General features: G+C 55.0%; 1 long non-coding RNA gene across 2 annotated transcripts in view; it reads left to right on the top strand.

The window, feature by feature from the left end:
• LOC121035525 (uncharacterized) overlaps positions 1-18,276 on the top strand; it is a 76,692-nt gene that overhangs the window by 15,646 nt on the left and 42,770 nt on the right. For both annotated transcript variants that reach the window (XR_005792931.1, XR_005792932.1), the window contains one exon: positions 15,663-15,738. This is a non-coding gene — a long non-coding RNA (uncharacterized LOC121035525). The remainder of the gene's footprint in view (positions 1-15,662; positions 15,739-18,276) is intronic.

Consider the following 18,276-nt stretch of genomic DNA (forward strand, 5'->3'; position numbering starts at 1 on the left):
TCTCTCTCTCTCTCTCTCTCAATGTTTATTTGTCTTAGAAAGAGAGAGAGAGAGAGAGACAGAGGGGGAGGGGCAGAGAGAGAGGGAGACAGAAGATCTGAAACAGGCTCTACATTGAGAGCAGAGAGCCCGATGTGGGGCTCGAACCCACGAGCTGCAGGATCATGACCTGAGCCGATGTCAGCTGTTTAACTGAGTGAGCCGCCCAGATGCCCCAAATTCCCTTCTTTCCTTTCCTCTGCTTCCCTCTCACCCTTCCCCCCACCCCCCACTTCTTCTTCATCACCATCACCCTCCCCTTTGTCTAAATTAAAAGTCATCTTCTGAGCACTTGTGTGTTCAGGGATTCTCCTGAGGCAGTAAGCATGGTCTGAGAGTCTCCAGGCCAAGACAGATGTACGGGCCTAGAGAGACATAGGGGACATACTCACAGTGAAGAGGTGTGGGATAAATGCGGTTGGTGGACAGGAAACAAATGGGGACGATCTGTATTTATGTTCCACACCAGCCAAGGGTTAGGTGGTACTCAGTTCAGAGAGTTTTATGTTCAATTTTATGTCTAGACAGAGTTTGGGATGAGGTTATCACTTTTCTTCTAATTAGTGCAGGAAGGCTTCCCCAGGCACCGCTTTCAGGAGCTCTCTGGCTGTCTTGGCTTTGCCATCTGTCCCCAAGAGCGAGGCAAGGATAGAGTAGCCGAGGGAATAAGCAGCAGATTGGGAGTCAGGGCACCTGGATCTTTGGCCTTGGGTCTGCCCCCAGCTTGGTGTATGGCCTTGGATAAATTACCCTGCCCTTCTCCCCTTTCTCATTTCTAAAATGAGGGGTCTATCAGACCCCTAAAATGTGGGTCTATCAGACCCCTACAGTGGGTATATTCTGCAGCTGTTCAAACGGGGCTGCTGTGCACAGGTGGGCAGGTTGTGCATCGTGCAAGGACACTTGGCCAAGGGGTGGATGGGGGCTGAAATCTGCCCTAGGCTGTTCTCACCAGGCTATGCATGGGTGGGGCCTACGTCCACCTGGGGAAAGAGGCCCTTTTCCTAATTTGCACAGAGGTACCACCTGGGTCCTCGGTAGTGACCCTGCAAGGTCCCCACGCAGATTGGGCCCCTGTGGTTGGTCAGAGTTGGGGTGGTGGTGGTAAAGGGAATTTCTGTATCAGAAGGTGAGGTTGTGGGCTGGGGGGCTGGAGAGAGGAACAAAGAGAGGTTCCGTGGCCCATGAACTGCCCGCCAGGAAGGGGTGGGCAAGTGTCTGTAGGAAGCTAATCTTTAGACAGAAAGGGAGTTTGAGGGGCTGGGGGTGTAGGGAAGCAGGTCTCAGCCGGCAGTAGGTGACCACATGGGATGGGCTCCTTGGCGAAGGGAACGGGTGTCCCTGGGAGCAGTGGCTCTCCCTGTCCCCTCAGCCTGTCTCACTCCCGTCTCCAGTTACCTCCAAAGCAGCTGGTCTCTTTGAGGTGGCTCTTTGTGCTGAGTTCCCCTGGTGAGCGAGATGGGAAGGGGTAAGGTTTTTTTCCAGGGCCTTCTGAGAGGGCTGTACATTTTTAGAGGTGTTCCCTTACCCAACAAATGGAGGTCCACTCCGGGCCAGGCCCTGTGGCAGATTGACAGCGTGAACCCTGTCCTCAGGGAACTTCCAGTCTAACGGTGATTTGCCCATGAGTCTAAGAGGAAATGGCCTTTGTCCCGAGAGGCCTGTTGACATCATTGGGCAGTCTGGTACCTGCACTGGGCTTAGTCTGGTCGGAGGCTGAAGGCTCTGAGAGGGATCACAGGGCCTCATTGACTTCCTGAGAAGAAGGAGATCTAGTGGGGACAGATCTCTGAGGTCTCTCAGTATCCGGGGAGAATGTGGGGTGTCACTGAGGAGGAAAACTGGGGGTGAAGGAGGAAAGGGAGGTACATAGGCTGGGGGGGGTGTGTCTGTCGGGGGAAAGCCTCACTTTCGCTTGGCTGGGGGAGTGACTGCGAATGAGGGGTGTGAGCCCTGAGGGGAGCTTGTTCTGTGAGGGTGACCACTGCTGATCACAGACCAGGCCTCTGGAGACCATCCGTCTCCCTCCCCCATCCCGCCTCCATCACACAGCTGCTCGGAAGGATCCCGGCAGATGCTGCGGTACCTGGCGTTGTTTCACGGGAGAAAGTCCCCCCTTCCGTCTGGTGAAGTCGTTCCTATTGCGGGTCCTGCCATATTCCCACGCGCACAGCAGGTGCAAGTTTTGGGTGCCAAGCCGCTGGAGTGTCCAGGCCTCTCCCGCTGTGCGTGGTTGGAATGGGGAGCAGTTAAGCCCCGGAGCTGTCATCTCTCCAGTGACAATGTCGGGGTCAGGCAGGCCCACCCCCCTCTCCCAGGGGGCCCCCCCACGGCTCTTCTTTAAAAGAAAGGGATCACAGGGAGGCCAGTCATCTGCCTCTTGCTCACAGGGAGTGCGCCAAGGGACATTGTTTTGAGGATGTTCCCTACTCCCTGACTGCCTTGTACTTACTCTCCAGTGCTTAGCTGAGTGTGATTCCGGCTTGGAGAAGCTCACACTGGACAGGTGGCTGCCGGGGGCGGGGTGGAGGCAGCAGGGTGTCTCTGCCCTGGGCCATAACAATGGTGGTGGTGATGACAGACAGAGCCGACATCGAGTTCTGACTATGTGCTTACACACCAGTATGTGTGAGTTTCCTGTTGAAGCTGTGACAAGTGACTGCAAACGGAGTGGTTTAAGGCAACGCGAATTAATCTTGTGGTTCTCTGTGGGTTAGAGGTCTGACGCAGGTCTCACGGGGCTGAAAGTCAAGGTGCAGGGAGGGTCGTGTTCCTTTCTGGTGATTCTAGGGGTGCTTCCATTTTCTTACCTTTTATAGCTTCCATAAGCCTGCATTCCTTGGCTTGTGGCCCCTTCCTCCGTCTTCAAAGCCAGCAATGCTGCCTCTCTCTGGTGCTTCCTCCAGTCGCACGTCTCTCCCTAACCCAGCCAGGAGAGATTCTCTGCTCTTAAGGACGCATGTGATTAGGCTGGGCCCACCTGGATAATCCAGGATCATCTCTCCATCTCAAGGGCCGTACTTTAAATGCCTCCACAAAGGCCCTTTGCCGCGTAAGGTGACATTTTCATAGGTCCCAGGGATTAGAGCGTGGGCATCTTTGGGATCCATTATTCTGCTATCTCGGCATACTCGTGCCTTTTCATATAATGGACCCGTGAGGTAGGTAGTGCTGTTACCCCCATTTTAAAGATAAGGAAACGGAGGCACAGAGAAGCTCAGTAGTTGCCCAAGATTACCTTGCTTGTGCTAATCTACTTGGGATTCAAACTGGGGCAGCCTGACTCCAGAGTTGTACTTTAGTTACTGTGACAAAAGCAGAACCAGAGAGCAGGAGGCAGAAGATGTCCAAGCTTCTGAAGGCATAAGGCCAGGTCTCCTTAGGTCAGCCAAGCTGTGGAGCAACATGTGTTTATTGAGCATCTACTACGGGCCGGGCCCTGGGAGGGGCTCCTAGGAGGATGCCACAGGTCTCTAGCCTGAGCCCTGGTTTAAGCCCCTCCTCTTTCCACTTCCTATTGCCGTGTGAAGGGATGGGCCCTGTCCTGCAGAGGTTAACTGGGAGAAAGGATGGTGTTCTAGTGGGCTCGGGCCCCGGGGGCTCTGGGTGAGCCCTGGTGGAGGACTAGGTTGCCCTGCACCCCACAGGACCCTGCTGGATCACGGGAGCTGGCTCACCAGGCCCACTATTCCTGCCCATCCATCACGAGGGAGACCGGGCCCTCGGTGAGCCTGGGACCTGCAAATCATGGAAATTAAGACCAATTAGAGGGGGAACCAGCAGCCCCTTGGCAGGCCTTCCGGCCTCAGAGGCGGCTCGGGAACTTTATGGATGTTTCCTTCTATTTTGTGGTCCAGCTGGGAGGCAGAAACATGCCAGCTCAGCACAAGGCCTTGTCTAGATGCTTCTGAGCAACTGGGAGGGAGGGCGCCACCTCGCCAGGGTCCGTGGCTCCCTCTCCAGCTCCCCGAGGGTTGTGCTCTGCCAGCCCCAGGGAGGCGAGAGCCGGCGTCTAGTCTGTGGGGCCTTCTTCGCTGCGCACCAGGCTTCTTTCTCTACTCGGGTCTGTCCTCCACACAAGGCCTCTGGAGAATCAAGCCCCTGGAGCTGGAGGAGGGAGAGCGACAACGACAGGTCACCTTGCTGGGCAAGCGGTGTGCTGCCGGGCCTGCCCCTGCTCCCCCCTCCCCTCCCTCCATGCTCCCATGTCTCCCAGCTAAAGGCAAGGACTTCCCCTCCCCTGCCATGGGCCCCTCCCGAACAAACCCTTCCCCTTGTTTTTTTCCCCAGCAAAAAGGAGACTGAGCTCTTGGCAGGTGTGCAGACTGAAGTAGCAGGGACCTCATGGTCCCCGGGAGCAGCGGCAGGATAGCGCTATAGGCATGGAGACACAAGCAAAATTAATTCTCCAGCTTCCCAGGTCCTTTTTGGGCTTTAACTCCTGCCCCCTTGCCCTGGCCCCTCACCCCGTGCCCTGTGATGAAGGCAGAGACGGACATGTGCACTGTGGGGAGGGCCGGCCCTGAAGGGGCCCAAGGAAGGGGGGCAGGGTTGTCCAGTACAGAGGTGACACTGCAAGGGGCACCCCTTGTCCCCACCCTGCCCCGAGGTCTGTTTTATTAAAAAATTTTTTGTTTTTAATGTTTATTTAATTTTGAGAGAGAGAGACGCAGGGTGCGAGTGGGGAGGGGCAGAGAGAGAGGGAGATAGAACCGGAAGCAGGCTCCAGGCTCTGAGCTGTCGGCACAGAGCCCCACACAGGGCTCGAACTCACGGACTGTGAGATCGTGACCTGAGCCGAAGTCAGACGCTTAACTGACTGAGCCAGCCAGGTATCCTGAGTCTGGATTTTTAGGATAGGCCCATTGTGCTGGGTTGAGGCCATCTTCTGGAAGAAAACCCAAGCGGAAAGGAGGGGCCACCTTGCCCCAAGGCCTCTGAGCCGGCCATCAGCTGACCCTCTTCCTTCATTGGCTCAGCTATAGAGGGAGCCTCGCGAGAGGGTCGGCAGGGCCTGGGGGTCACGGGGAGACAGAGCCGGACAAGGCAGATAAGGCGGTGCCTAGGCCGTGGCCAGCACGGCGAGCCAGAGGGGGTTGTGGAGGACAAGTTCCCAAGGGAAGCGGAGGCCCCTGGATACCTGGAGACAGATGGGGGAGAGAGGCAGCACGGGGAGCGGCAGGGGATGTGGCCGGGCACGGAGTGGCTCCGCTACGACGTCCGTCCCTCCCTCTGGGCCTCCAGCTGGTGGCTGCCGAGGTCATGCTCAGCCCCACTGTTCTGTGACTCTCATCTTGGTGACTGTCCCTCAGGACTCATCCAACTGGCCTTGGGCCCCTGGCTTCACTTAACCTCTCTGTGCCTCAGTTTCCTGACCCGTACCATGAGATTAACAATAGCATCTCCCTCAGAGGGTTATTTTTTTTATGGGGGTTGAGTGATTTCAAATCACAGTGGGACCTGCCCCATAGAAAGTGTTGTAAATATTAGCCATTACAGGGGCACCTGGGTGGCTCAGTTGGTTAAGTGTCCGACTTTGGCTCGGGTCATGATCTCGCAGTCCATGGATTCGAGCCCCGCATCGGGCTCTGTGCTAACAGCTCAGAGCCTGGAGCCTGTTTCAGATTCTGTGTCTCCCTCTCTCTCTGACTCTCCCCTGTTCATGCTCTCTGTCTCAAAAATAAATAAATGTTAAAAAAAAATATTAGCCATTACACGAATTATCGTTCCTCATGTTATTAAAAAGATCATACGATGTCCCTGCAGGGTCTGGAGTCGAGCAGGCCTAGGTTGGAGTCCTAGCTGTTCCACTACTCCTAACGTATGACTTTGGGAAAGTGGCTTAACCTTTCGGAGCCTCAGTTTCTTGATCTACAGAATAGGTATGAACAATGAGAGTGACACCGACTTCACAGTGTTGCCGTGGTGATTAAACGAGACGGCTGAATAAATCTGCGATATAAACTGTAAAGTACCTAGCACAGTACGTTGCTTTGTCTTCCTGGCTGAAGACCAGATTTAGGACAGCCTGGAAGGGAGAAGGTAGGACTCCTGACACATGGCCGTGACCTTCAGAGTGGCCGGATTGTGCCGGGAAATTCCGCAGGAAGAGTGCCTCCTCTTGGTTGGACGGAATGAGGGATCAGAGCAGGACTTCTGGTTCTATTCCCAGGCCACCCTAGGTCCCGAAGTGGGGTGGCAGTGGCAGGCCAGGCGAGGGGGACTCGGCCCTGCCTGGGCTTCTCACACGGAGGGGGAGCAGATACTCCGCCGCCGCCAGACCCGTGAAGGGCACAGATGGGCTTTGTCCTTGGTGGGTGCCGGCTGCCGGGCATGGCGTACCCGGGGTGGTCAGACTCAGCAGGGAGGAGTGAGATAAGCATCACACCTGAAAGAGCCTTCCCTGACCCAAGAAGCTGTCGGGTCCCCTGTTGTATGCTCCGAGTTCTCTATTTTTTGCCCTTATTATCTCTCATTGCAATTTGTAAGTAGACTTTTTTTTTTTTTTTAATTTTAGTGATTATTGACTGTCTCCTTCACTAAAATGTCAGCGCCCTGAGAGTAGAGACCGTATCTGGACGGCTTGCCTGGGGTTTGAAAGAGCACCTACAATGTAGTCAGTGCTCAGTAACATTTTGATGACTGAATAAGTAATAACGACAGCAAATACTTACCCGGTTTTTTAAAATGTGCCAGCCATTAGCCCAAGCACTTGCCATATATTAACCTATTTAAACCTCACAAGACTCTTATGAGCTAGTTATTCACATCATCCCTATTTTACAGGTGAGGAAACTGAGATACAGAGAGGTTAAGTGACTTCCCCAAGGCCACACAGCCATCAGCTGGTGGAGCTAGGATTTAAGCCATCCGGTTTGGCCCCAGAGTCCACGCTCTTAGTGACAGCGCTGTGCTGCCTTTCAGAAGGCGCGGGTGAGGGAGCCACGTTCCACGTTTATCATGTGTGCTGCATGTGGGCAAGAGGGTTTTTGAGGAGGGAGCAAACGGTGTGATTCCTATAGACTGGGCCATGTGGTCCTGAGGAGCAGTATACAACCGGCCCCCGTTTATCTGCAGAGGGACAGGAGGTCCTGGGGGGGGGGGCCTGTGGGCCCATCGTCCGCCCCCTCCCCAGTCAGGTGCTGAGTGCATTCAGGGCCCCCTGACTTGCCGTAGTTCCGGGTCCCCTCTGCCTAGCATTACGGAAGTGCAGGGAGACCAGCGCGGATGTGTGAACCCCTGAATTCCCTGTCCTGGTGTCTGCCTCCTCCCAGGCCTCCTGTGTCCCTGGAAGCCCCGTGGGCAGAGTGGCGGTCAGGGGGCTGCTTTGTTCCTGTCTTCCAGGAGGGGATCTGTTTTGGCACAATCCCGCCAGCCCTAGCACTAGGTGATCCTGTTGGCCAGGACAGAGGTGTATTAAGGACACAGAGCCAGGATAAAGGGCCAGATTTCTAGGCTCCTTGGCACTGGTCTGTGCCACAGAAATATCATGGGATGGAGAAGCCTGCAATAACTTGAGATCCTTTCCTTTAGGGAGAGGGTGGTGTGTGGTTGGGGGAAATCCTTTGATCACTTACAATCGGTGGGGGCTAACCCCCCTAGGGACACATGAGAGGGGCCACAGATGGGCACTAACCTGCCTTCGAGCGACAGCGGGGTGGGGTGGGGGAGCAGGGAGGATCCAGTTCTCTGCAGAGCTTTTGGCTTTGCTAAGTGGGAATGCAAGTCGGGGGCCAGAGCAGAATTGCACAGAACTCTGGAAGGAGTCATGGCTCTGTCCTGCCGCGTCCTCCTCCCCTGCCCTCTGCCCGGCCCACACCCCAGGACTCAGTCTTACCTCCAGACCAGTGGGAACAAACCTTCCAAGAATGGCACGGTGAAATCCTCTGGCTCTGGCCGAAGGCGGAAAGCTGAAGGCTGATGGTAGTAAAGTGGGAGAAATGTATTCTGGTCTTGCCTCCAGTATTAACACAAGTTACACCTCTGTGAGCCTCACGTCTTCACCTACAACACGGGCATGTGGTGGCGCTTGGACCTCCTGACTTCTAAGGTCACTTCCAGCTTTAGGATTTTAAGGAGGTGGTGCAACTTGGAAAGCCCCTGGGGCTCTGAGACAAAAACCTACCCATGGGGGCTTGAAGCAGAGAGACTGGAAAATACTAGTAACTACTTTATGGTTGGCACAGTGCCAGGGACTTCAAGAAATATCTTATTTATTTCTTACAGGAACTCTATTCTCTCTCTTTTTTTTTAAACGGAAGAAACTAGGGCTTTGAAAGGCCTGAGTAACTTGTCCAAGGTCACACAAATAGAAGAGGGAGAGACAAAATCTGAAGGTGGGTTGTGCAACTCAGGGCCTGTGTTTGGTGCTCTGCTCAGGACAGAAGCGAGTGTGGGGGCGGGCAGGTGTTTTGTGGCTTCTGGAGACTGTCACATGCCAGGGACATGCAACCCTGGGGAGGAAGGAGGAGACTCCTGGGCAGAGGGGCGGGGTGGCAAGTGTGGGAGGTGAAGGCAGGAGAGGGTCCAAGTGGCAGCAGAAGGAGGCTGTCCGAGGAAGGGGACCCTGGGGGCCAGCCTGGCCCCCAGAAGGGTGAGCGCACATCCACGAGTGGGCATCCGGTCCTGGGGGCTCCTGGCTGTGGGACACCGTGGCCTGCCTTCCTCATTCTCTCCCTGGGCCCCTGCAGCAAGCCCCAGTTGCACACGTGCACCGACACGCTCTGTTGTCCTTTGTCACACACCCATCAGACACAAACAGGCCTGCACCCTGGCTTGTTCTGACGGTGCTTCACTTCCTGGCACTCACCTTGGCTCTCCTGTTCCCAGCCTCGCCCACATCCGGGGTGTGTGTGTGTGTGTGTGTGTGTGTGTGTGTGTGTATGTTCATCCGCAGTGGCTTCTCTTGGGTTTGTGCAGACATATGCACAGCGTCATAATCCCTCTGTTGTGTCTCCCTCACACACACACACACACACACACACACACACACACACACACACACACTTCTGTCTATCCCCCTGCTTCTCCGCTGATCTTTGTTTCTCTCCAATCCGGGCACATCCCTGGGTCCCAGAGAACCCTATTAATCTTTAACAGGTCCGGGCTCTTCCTCGTCTTGTTTTTCTTCTCGCTGCTATCTTTGCAGGCTCCTCCAGCAGGACTGCAGGGCCGGGCGGGCCCCCTCCTCGAAGTGGCATCCACAGGAACAGCTGGCCAAGGAATGGCTATGTGGGTGGGGGCAGACAGGGCCGGGAAGGGATTTATTTGCCTTGGATGCTTTTCTGCGAACATTTTTGTCCATTTGCCACGATGTTTCATGGGTTTCAGCTGATGTCATTCTGGTGCGTGGGAGAGACTTTGACACCCACATGGTGGAGGGTGAGCCCTGACACAGGAGTCGGGAAACCCTGGTTCTAGCTCCAGAGGAACCTCGGTTTTCTCATCAGATGGACGAGGGCTTTGGAACGGATGAACTTTAGTTTCATTCCAAAACGTTGACATTCTAGGAGACTTCTGCCCTATTTAGAACCTGTCTGCACCCTGATCATTTCAATTACAATCTCTCTTTCTCTTTCTCTTGAACTCATTTGTATGCACAGACATCATACATGCACACATGAAGACACACACACATGCACACATCCGAAGGAAGCTTTGCTACTGTATGTTTTCCAGGAACTTCTCCAACTCATCTGGGCCCCAGGCCCTTTTCCAGGGTGGGGGCTGCAAGCACAGGTGTGTGTGTGTGTGTGTGTGTGTGTGTGTGTGTGTGTGCGTGCACATGGGTCCCACGTCACCCAGAGGTGCATCTCTGAGTTGAAATGTACCTCCCGATGGCGATGACCCAGGAACTCATCCGCTTCTCCACCTAGTCTCACAGCCCCTCCTAAGAGTCGGGACCCGAATCCTCAGCCGTGTTCTTGCTGCCCCCATCCCTGACTGTGAAGGAGAAACAGTATGAGCAGGGGACCCTGCAACGTCCAAGCTGGAAGGGCTAATCTGGTTGACAGGTTTTCAAACACTTCACCTAAAGCATGGGACCTCGGTTCTGACCAACTCTTACCTGGGCACGAGAACAAACAGCCAACTGATGATGCCAAACTGCTGGGGGTAGGGTGGGTGGGGGCTGGGGGCTGGGGGCCAGCCAACTCAGCATCCCCCAGCCCCCATTACCACTCCCACATGCCCCTTGAGGGAGCGAGCTTGCTGCAACCCCTTGGAGCTTTGACAAATACAGCTTAAAATCCAGCCAGCCAGCCGTTGAGTTCTCCACTGTGGTCCCGGAAGCAGCAGCACCACCTGCAAACTTATTAGAAATGCAAAGTCTCAGGAGGCCCCTCCCCAGTCCGGCTGAATCCGAAATCAGAGGGTGGGGCTAGTGATCTGTGCTTAAGCCTTCCAGGTGATTCTGATGCGTGTGCCAGTTTGAGAAGCGCTGGGCCGGTCCAACCCCCGTGCTTTACAGATTTGGAACTGAGGCCCGGAGAGGGGCGTGTCTTACCCAAGATCTCAGCAAGTGGCATTAGGTTCAGGCTATGACTCTAGGTGACCTGTCTGTAAACATCTATATGATGTTCCTGCCTCTTGCCTCTCCTTCTCCTGGGCTGGCATAAATACTCAGGGACAGGTTAGTTTGGAGCACTTTTTCTTTAGGGAGGCTGCTCTGAGTGGTGGGCAGTAAGGGCAGCCCCCTGGGCCGGTATGAATGAGGGGGGGTGCGTATTAGGGCCCCGCTGAGGACAAAGACTTAGGGCGTGTGGTTGGTCATCCCCCGCGTGGTGCATCTAGGGAGTCTTCTTGGAAGAGGCACACAAGACTTTAGGAACCAGAGGTGGTGGTTTTGCACAGGCCAGTGTGAGGGAGTGGGAGGGGTGGCAAGGTTGGCCCAGAGGATGAGACCCAGGACGGCCCCGGGCTGGGAGCGTGCTGGCAGGGGAGGGGCTGGCACCGGATGGAGGGGGTAGGAGGAGTGAAAGAACTCAGTTTGCCAGCCCTGCTGCCAGTCCCCCAGAAGCCTGGGGACTTCACCGAGGAATTAGGGAGCGTTTAACATCTCTGGCTAATTAGCTGCCGCCTGCTACCGAGGAAGGAGGAGAGGGGAGTTGGAGCCAGGCAGCTTTGAAAGGCAATGCTGCTCCTTGACAAAGCCGGCCTGGGGAGGTTTCAAAGACAACTTCTGAGCAGCCTGCACGTTTCATGTTCATTAGATCCTCGCTTCCCAGGCTCCAAAGACAAACAGTGGGATTTAAGGGTTTTCTTCCCTTTTTGGAGACATTTCATTCTGAGCTGTGAGCTTTCAGCTGGGGAGGAGGCCGAGCCGGCTGAGCTCCTGCTCCTCCAAATCCACAGCCTAAGCAGAGCCCGGCTTCACCTACTCTGCACACTAGAAGCTTCCCAGGGGCCCCCCAAAGCTCGACACCAACCCCCCTACCGAGGCTAGTTGAGCAGGTGCCGTGGGCACTGAGGGGTACTGCTGGACTTTATGCTCAGTGAGGACAGGACCCAGAATTTTTGTTTGTCTTTATCTCCCCAGCACTTGGGTGCTCAGTCAATGTTGGCCGAAGGAGTGAGTGAGTGAATGAATGAATGAGTGTGCTGGTCCTTTGTTGCTCCCAGGTCCATTTCCTGCCTTGCTCGGTCTTGTTTGGTGGCACAGGGAACTACATTTCCCAGGCTCCCTTACCTATGGGCAGGTCCAGACAATCAGAGGCAGTGGAAGAAGGTGGAGGGTGGGAGGAGGGGAAAGGCCAGGGTATTTCTTGCCTCGCTCAGTTTCCAGCCAGGTCTCTGCAGAGTCTGTGTCTGCTTTTTGGCTCCTGCTGAGCAGCCGGCACGGCCCAGCTCCCTCTGGCAGGCCTGCAGTGGTTCCCACTTCTGTCTGGTGGCCTGAGCTCCCGGGACCCTAGAACACAGCCTTCCCCTTGCAGCCCCAAGGAGGTGGTGGCTAATCTCTGGGTTGTCCCGCCTCTTCCATTACCTTACAACCAAATCCCTGATGTAAATCCCTCCAGTTGAAAGGCCTAGAGTGGTTTGTGTTTTCTCCGTGGGCTTCATGAAATGAATGACTAAATTGCTGCTTATTCAGTTCAGAAAGAAGGCTCTGTGAGACCAGCCAGGTTTGATGTGCCTGGGACCTGTTGGCCTACAGAGCTGGCAGCCTTTCTCCACTGCCAGGGCACATGTCTTGAGGACACAGGTGCAGCTCTAAGCCCAGGAGACGCCTCCCTCCTGTCCCCCCCATTGTTCTTTCCCTCTGAACTTGGCTCTGCTGCGTGATGCCCTAGTGGAAACCTATGGCATAAAAGGACAGTAAGGTGCAGAGGAAAAAGCTGCCTACTGCCAGTGGGACCCTGTGCAGCCCTTTATAGTCTCTGACTCCTTGGAGGCTCACAGTGACGCTGCTGGGTAGACCATCTTGTCCCCATCTTAGGTGGGCAGAGCTCGAGACTCTTAAGAGCTTATGTGGCATCGCTCCTCTTTCACAACCGCACGGCCACTTAGTTCTGTGCATTCAGGGTCACTTTTGTCCCTCTTCTCACCCACCTGCCCGTCCTTGCTGTTTCTGCTCCCCTTAAACACTCAGGGTCCGTCGCCAGCCTCCTAGCTGGTCTGCCTGCCCCAAGCTCACCGTCTTCCATGCAACCTCCATAGCCCTGCCAGGGCCATTTTCTACAACACAAAAAATACCCCCTTAAGCACCCCACTGTTTAAACCCTGTTATATAGCTCCTTATTGCTTAAGGAGTAAGGTCCAATCTCCTCAGGTGGTAGCAAGGCCCTCTGAGATGTGGTCCAGCCCTTCTCCAGCTGTGTCTCTGGGGTCACCTAGAGCTTTTCTAATAGAGCTGGTGGTTCACACCAGGGCCACGCTCTCAGCGCCGAGGACCCCCATCTTCCTGGGAAGCTCCTGCTCTTTCTCCAAGATCTGTCTGTGGCATCCCCCTCTCTGGGACACCGTGCCCAGCTCCCCTGCTCCGGGCGGATCCCTTCCCCCGTGACCCGCGTCTTCTTGTTCCTGTTGTGTTCATCACACTGAATTGCAACCATGTATCCATGCCTCAATTCCCCCTCCTAGGCTGCAAGTTCCTGAAGGGTGGGACTATGTTTCATTGACTCACTTATTTAAAAATGCTTACCGAGGGGCGCCTGGGTGTCTCAGTCGGTCGAGCGCCCGACTTCAGCTTAGGTCGTGATCTCACGGTCCGTGAGTTCAAGCCCCGCGACGGGCTCTGTGCTGACAGCTCGGAGCCTGGAGCCCATTTCGGATTCCGTGTCTGCCCCTCCCCTGCTCATGCTCTGTCTCTGTCTCAAAAATAAATTAAAAAAAAAAAAAACATTAAAAAAAAATTTTTTTTTTAACATTTATTTATTTTTGAGACAGAGAGAGACAGAGCATGAACGGGGGAGGGTCAGAGAGAGGGAGACACAGTATCTGAAACAGGCTTCAGGCTCTGAGCTGTCAGCACAGAGCCCGACGCAGGGCTCGAACTCATGGACCGCGAGATCGTGACCTGAGCCGAAGTCGGCCGCTTAACCGACTGAGCCACCCAGGCGCCCCAAAAAATTTTTTTAAAAGCCTACTGAGCATGGACTTTACACCCAGCCCTGTGGCAGATGCTGGGATACTTGGTTTGTATCTTGGAGTATATGGTCTAGCGTGGAGTAATCGCTCACGCCAGGGACACTAGTGATAGAGGGTCACACTAACATGTATGCGATTATAGGTCAGGAAGGAAAAGGAAGGAGTATGACAGCTTTGGTATCTGGTACCGGGAGGTGTTCCCTAAAGGCTACTTTTCTTCCCTGGCCTCAGCCCCAGGCACCAGGATGTGCATTTATGGCTGTATTTATCGTGCTGTTCCCACAGTGGAATGGGTAGTAACCCCTGGTCTGTGAGCTCTCTGTGGGAGGGCTTCGGTCCCTTCAACTCCTCTCTCCAAGGCCTGATGGCATTGTAGTGGCCATATGACGAATGTGAGTTGAGTTAGAAATAGAGTTGCATCCCTGTATATGAGTCAGGATGGAGCCGAGGCCACCGGGCAGTGGGGTCAGCGCTCTGGACGTGATCGCCCTTCCTCTCCCTGAATATGGACCACAGGAAAAGGGGAGTCCTTCCACCTCTGTGACTTCCTAGCTGTGTGACCTCGGACAAGTCACGTAGCTTCTCGGAGCCTCATTTCCTTCACCTGTAAAATGGACGTGATGATAGTACCCGTCATGAGCTCACTATGAGGAAGCTTAAACACACAGAAAGTGTTAAGAGTCAGGCCGGGCACAGAGTAGGTGCTCTGTTAGTCTGCGGCATTATTATCGCGATTATTATTGTTACTACCATTTCTACGGCCGGTTCCCAGTGAATGACCTACTGTCTTCTGCACACGTCTCCCCAGCAATCCCACACCCGGCCCAGCCCCCTCTGGGTCTGGCACGCGACTGGAGTCTCATCTTTCCTCTTGCTAGGAAGCTGTGGGTAACTGGGGCTTAATTAAGCATGCTTGACTGGGGTGCGATTAGCAGCTGCTGTGAGTCAGCAGAGGCCTGGGCTGGGGGGGTGGGGGGAGGACAGAGGAGGGTGCAGAAAGCTTCTGGTGCGTGGGGCTGTGTTTCTAGGCCCAGTCAGCCCACGTTGTTCGACAAGTGAGGGGGACAGGGTGAGCAATCCTTCAGTCTCTTCGATTCCTCTGGTAGCTCTCACCAGCCAGCTGGCCCTCGCTAGAGCTCTGTGGTTGTTATCATTCATTCATTCATTCATTCATGCGTTCATTCAGCACATACTGCTTGCTTCCTATCTGCCAGGCATTGTCGTAGGTGCTGAGTATGACGCAGTGAAGATCATGGGCTTAGGTTATTGCCCCCATGTGACATACAGACAGGAATAGAGATTAAAATATGTTGTGGAAGGGGTGCCCGGATGGCCCAGTCGGTGAAGCGTCGACTTTGGTTCAGGTCATGATCTCGTGGTTCTTGAGTTCAAGCCCCCGCACCGGGCTCTGTGTTCTGAGCACAGAGCCAGCTTTGGATCCTCTGTCCCCCCTCTCTCTCTCTCTGCTCCTCCCCCACTTGTGCTCTCTCTCTCACAAATAAATAAACATTAAAAAAAATAATAAAATAGGATGTGACATCTGCCTCCGTGGGGTGGGGAGGCAGCACACAGGAAACCCAGGAAGAGCTGGGGTCTCCCTGCTCTGGATGCCCTGTCCTGCACAGCCTCCCATCCGGTGGCATTACTTCCTTATCTGACTATCTTGCCCACCTACTGTTGGCAATCTTAAGCCACCGCCTAGGTGACATTCTCGGTCCTTCCAGTTCACAGCACAGTGCTTGGGACATAGCAGGTGCTCAAAGAATTGGCTGGTTTGTTGGCTGAATGAACCCCAGCTTAGGAAGCAACTTAGGTTGTGTGACCCCGTCCCTCCCCAGAACAGGGGTTGGCAAACTGTAGCCTGCGGGCTCTATGCCCCCTGCAGCCAGCCTATTTTGTAGAGCCCTCGAGCTAAGAATGGTGCGCACATTTTCGAAGGGGTGGGTTGTAAAAACACAAAAAAATTATCAAAGGATAATATGTTGCAGAGATGTATGTGGCCACAAGGTGTAAAATATTTACTCTTTGGTGTTTTACAGAAAATGTTTGCTGATCCCTGGTCTAGAAGCCCGGCTCTGCACCTTGCTCTCCTCGTCTGTGTAATGTGGAATCCGAGTTAAGTACCGCGAAAGCTCCTTCCTGGCGTGTGGTGGAGTCATTCTGCATGCCACGGTTCTCGCTCTGCCCTTGAGGGCCCGCGTTGCACACATCTTTGTGTCACTAGCAGCCCCGTGATGCCTGCACCGAGCAGGTGCTCAGGCAGCATCAGCTGACTGGTGTTAATGGTGGCAGGAGAGGGAGCTCAGAGCCCAGCCCTGTTGCCGCACGGCTGTGTGAGCTTAGGCAGCACTTTGAGTCTCTGAGCCTCAGTTTCCTCACTTGAAAAATGGGCATAATGACTTAGCACCGACTTGCTAGGGTTGCGATGAGAATGAAGGAGATAAGTACCTGGGAAGGTGCCTTGGGAAGTCTTCGGTGCTGTCCAAATGCTAGTCACTGCTGTTCCTGGGCATGTCACACGTACTCGGCTTTGTTGCCTAGTTCCATTTGGCGTGCTTTAACTCATAGGATGGTTTCCCTAAGGATGGTTGGGTTCTTGAGGGTCAAGGTGATTCTAAAGCTGCCCATCAGAAAGGTCCCAGGTGAGTGGTCTCAGTGATGCGATGTGTGTGGCCCTGGGGCACCCCCTGCCTGACCACTGCTTGCCCCTTTAGTTGTGAGGGCAGAGAAGGACTGGGAAGGGATAGTTTATTAAGACTTGGGGAGGGTGGACCCCCCGAGTCTTGGTCCCTGACCATTCCCAGGGCGGGGGAGGGAGCCAGACCTGCACAGTGGGCTCAGTCCTGCCCCCACAGCCACCTCTGTTCATTGAGACAGAGGATTGGGCTCTCCCGCCCAGGCTGCCTGCCCCCTGCCCGGCGGATCGTCCTGCCACAGAATCTAGCTTCATCTCTTGATAACCTTGACCGGCCTTTGTTTAGCATTTTCTTTTCAATGAGCTCTCCCACAGACATCATTTTGTCTTCCATAAGGATCCCATGTGGTAGGGATTCTATCTACCCCCCTTAGAAATGAAGATGCTGAGGTGCAGGGAGGTTAAGAGACTTGCCCACAGTGAGTGTCCCAGCTGGGATGGGATCTGCATCCCTTAATGCCAGGGCTCTTTCTATCACACCAAGTTGCCTCTCTTCACCTGCCTCAGTTGTACCAATGAACCTGTCTTCTCCCAGTCCCTCTCCCACTCCTGCATGGCTTTGTCCCCCAGGCCTGGGAGAGTCCCCTTCACCCCCATGCTGGTATGGAGGCTGGCCCTCTCCTGCAATGGAAGCCTAGTGTGACAGCAGGGGTTCTGGAACTCCCCTCGCCTGGTCCTGACCCCTGGGTCTGGCAGGGGGGTAGAGATGGCTAGGGAAGGTGCACACTGGGGGTGCCAGGGAAGACATGTCAGATTCAGTTACCATGACGTGGAATATTTATGCTGCCATGGGGCCCTGGGTGTCATACTGCATTAAGTGGGCACTCAGTGCCCACTCCCTCCAGCCACGAGATCAGCTGCCTGCCCCTCTCTCCCTTCTTCCTGCTGGATGCCATAGTCGGTGGCATTCCTGACCCCTGGGGATACAGTCAGGGCCTCCTGGGTGCCCAGCCTTTGGGAGGCGCCACTTCCTAGGGACTGAGGGTTTGACTGAGGGAAGGAAGCTTTGACCCCTTAACACATCATTCTGGTGTCTCCAGGGGGGCAGGCTCCTATTTCACGGTTTGGTGGGGAGAGTTCAGGCTCCGAGGACCCATCAGACCCTCTCTGTAAGCTCAGCGCAGAGGCGATGCCCAACGAAGCCTGGATACAAGGGGAAGGTGGATACAAGCCGGGATGTCACGGGGAAGAAACTCCGACCTTGCTTCCCGAAAGGAGAAGACCCTGTTAGTTCTGTAGGGACACCCAGCAGGCCCCCGCCATCAATGTGGTTTCCCTTCTGCTTTGCTCAACTTCAGCTTTGTCTCTGCAACTCCCCCCCGCTTTCCTCTGTACAGCCTGAGGTTGAAGGGCAGGGCTGGGCAGCAGAGGGAGAGCAGACAGGGCATGTAACCACACCCCCGAGGAAGAAAGCGGTTCGGGGGGTGGGTACAAGGCTCTGTGGGGTACCCAGAATAAGGAGCGAAGGGGGAAGGGGTAGAGAGCGTGAGCCTGGTGCAAGCTGAGCCCCAGGGTGCAGGGTGCATCCTCCCCTTCCCCCCAGGCCTTCCTAGCTACCCCCTCGGGGTCTGGCCTGAGCTGCCCTCTCCAGGTCCGTTACTCCAGACCTTGTCACTGTTTATCCAGACTCGAGGCCACTCTATAGCCTTAACCGGCCGCCATTGCATCCACCAGGCTAATGCTGACCATTATCGCCTTCCTACCCTCGATCCTGCAGGAACTTCCCATCGCTGACAGCACCACATCTAACTTTTGAGCCTGGCGCCTGTGGTCCATCCATGGTTTAGCCCTGCTTTGCCCTGCAGCCTGCTTCTCCCTACTCCGTACTCCAAGGCTGTCCTCTGGCCCTGGGAACGCGCACAGCCCCAGACACAGCGTGCTCGCTCCCATCTTGAACGCTGGGACGCGCTGACACTCTGCCAGGTTGGACCATGACCCGACTTCATCCTCTAGAGAGA

Source organism: Herpailurus yagouaroundi, unplaced genomic scaffold (genome assembly GCF_014898765.1).
Source record: "Herpailurus yagouaroundi ecotype Mexico unplaced genomic scaffold, PumYag 161, whole genome shotgun sequence".
Classification (NCBI taxonomy): domain Eukaryota; kingdom Metazoa; phylum Chordata; class Mammalia; order Carnivora; family Felidae; genus Herpailurus; species Herpailurus yagouaroundi.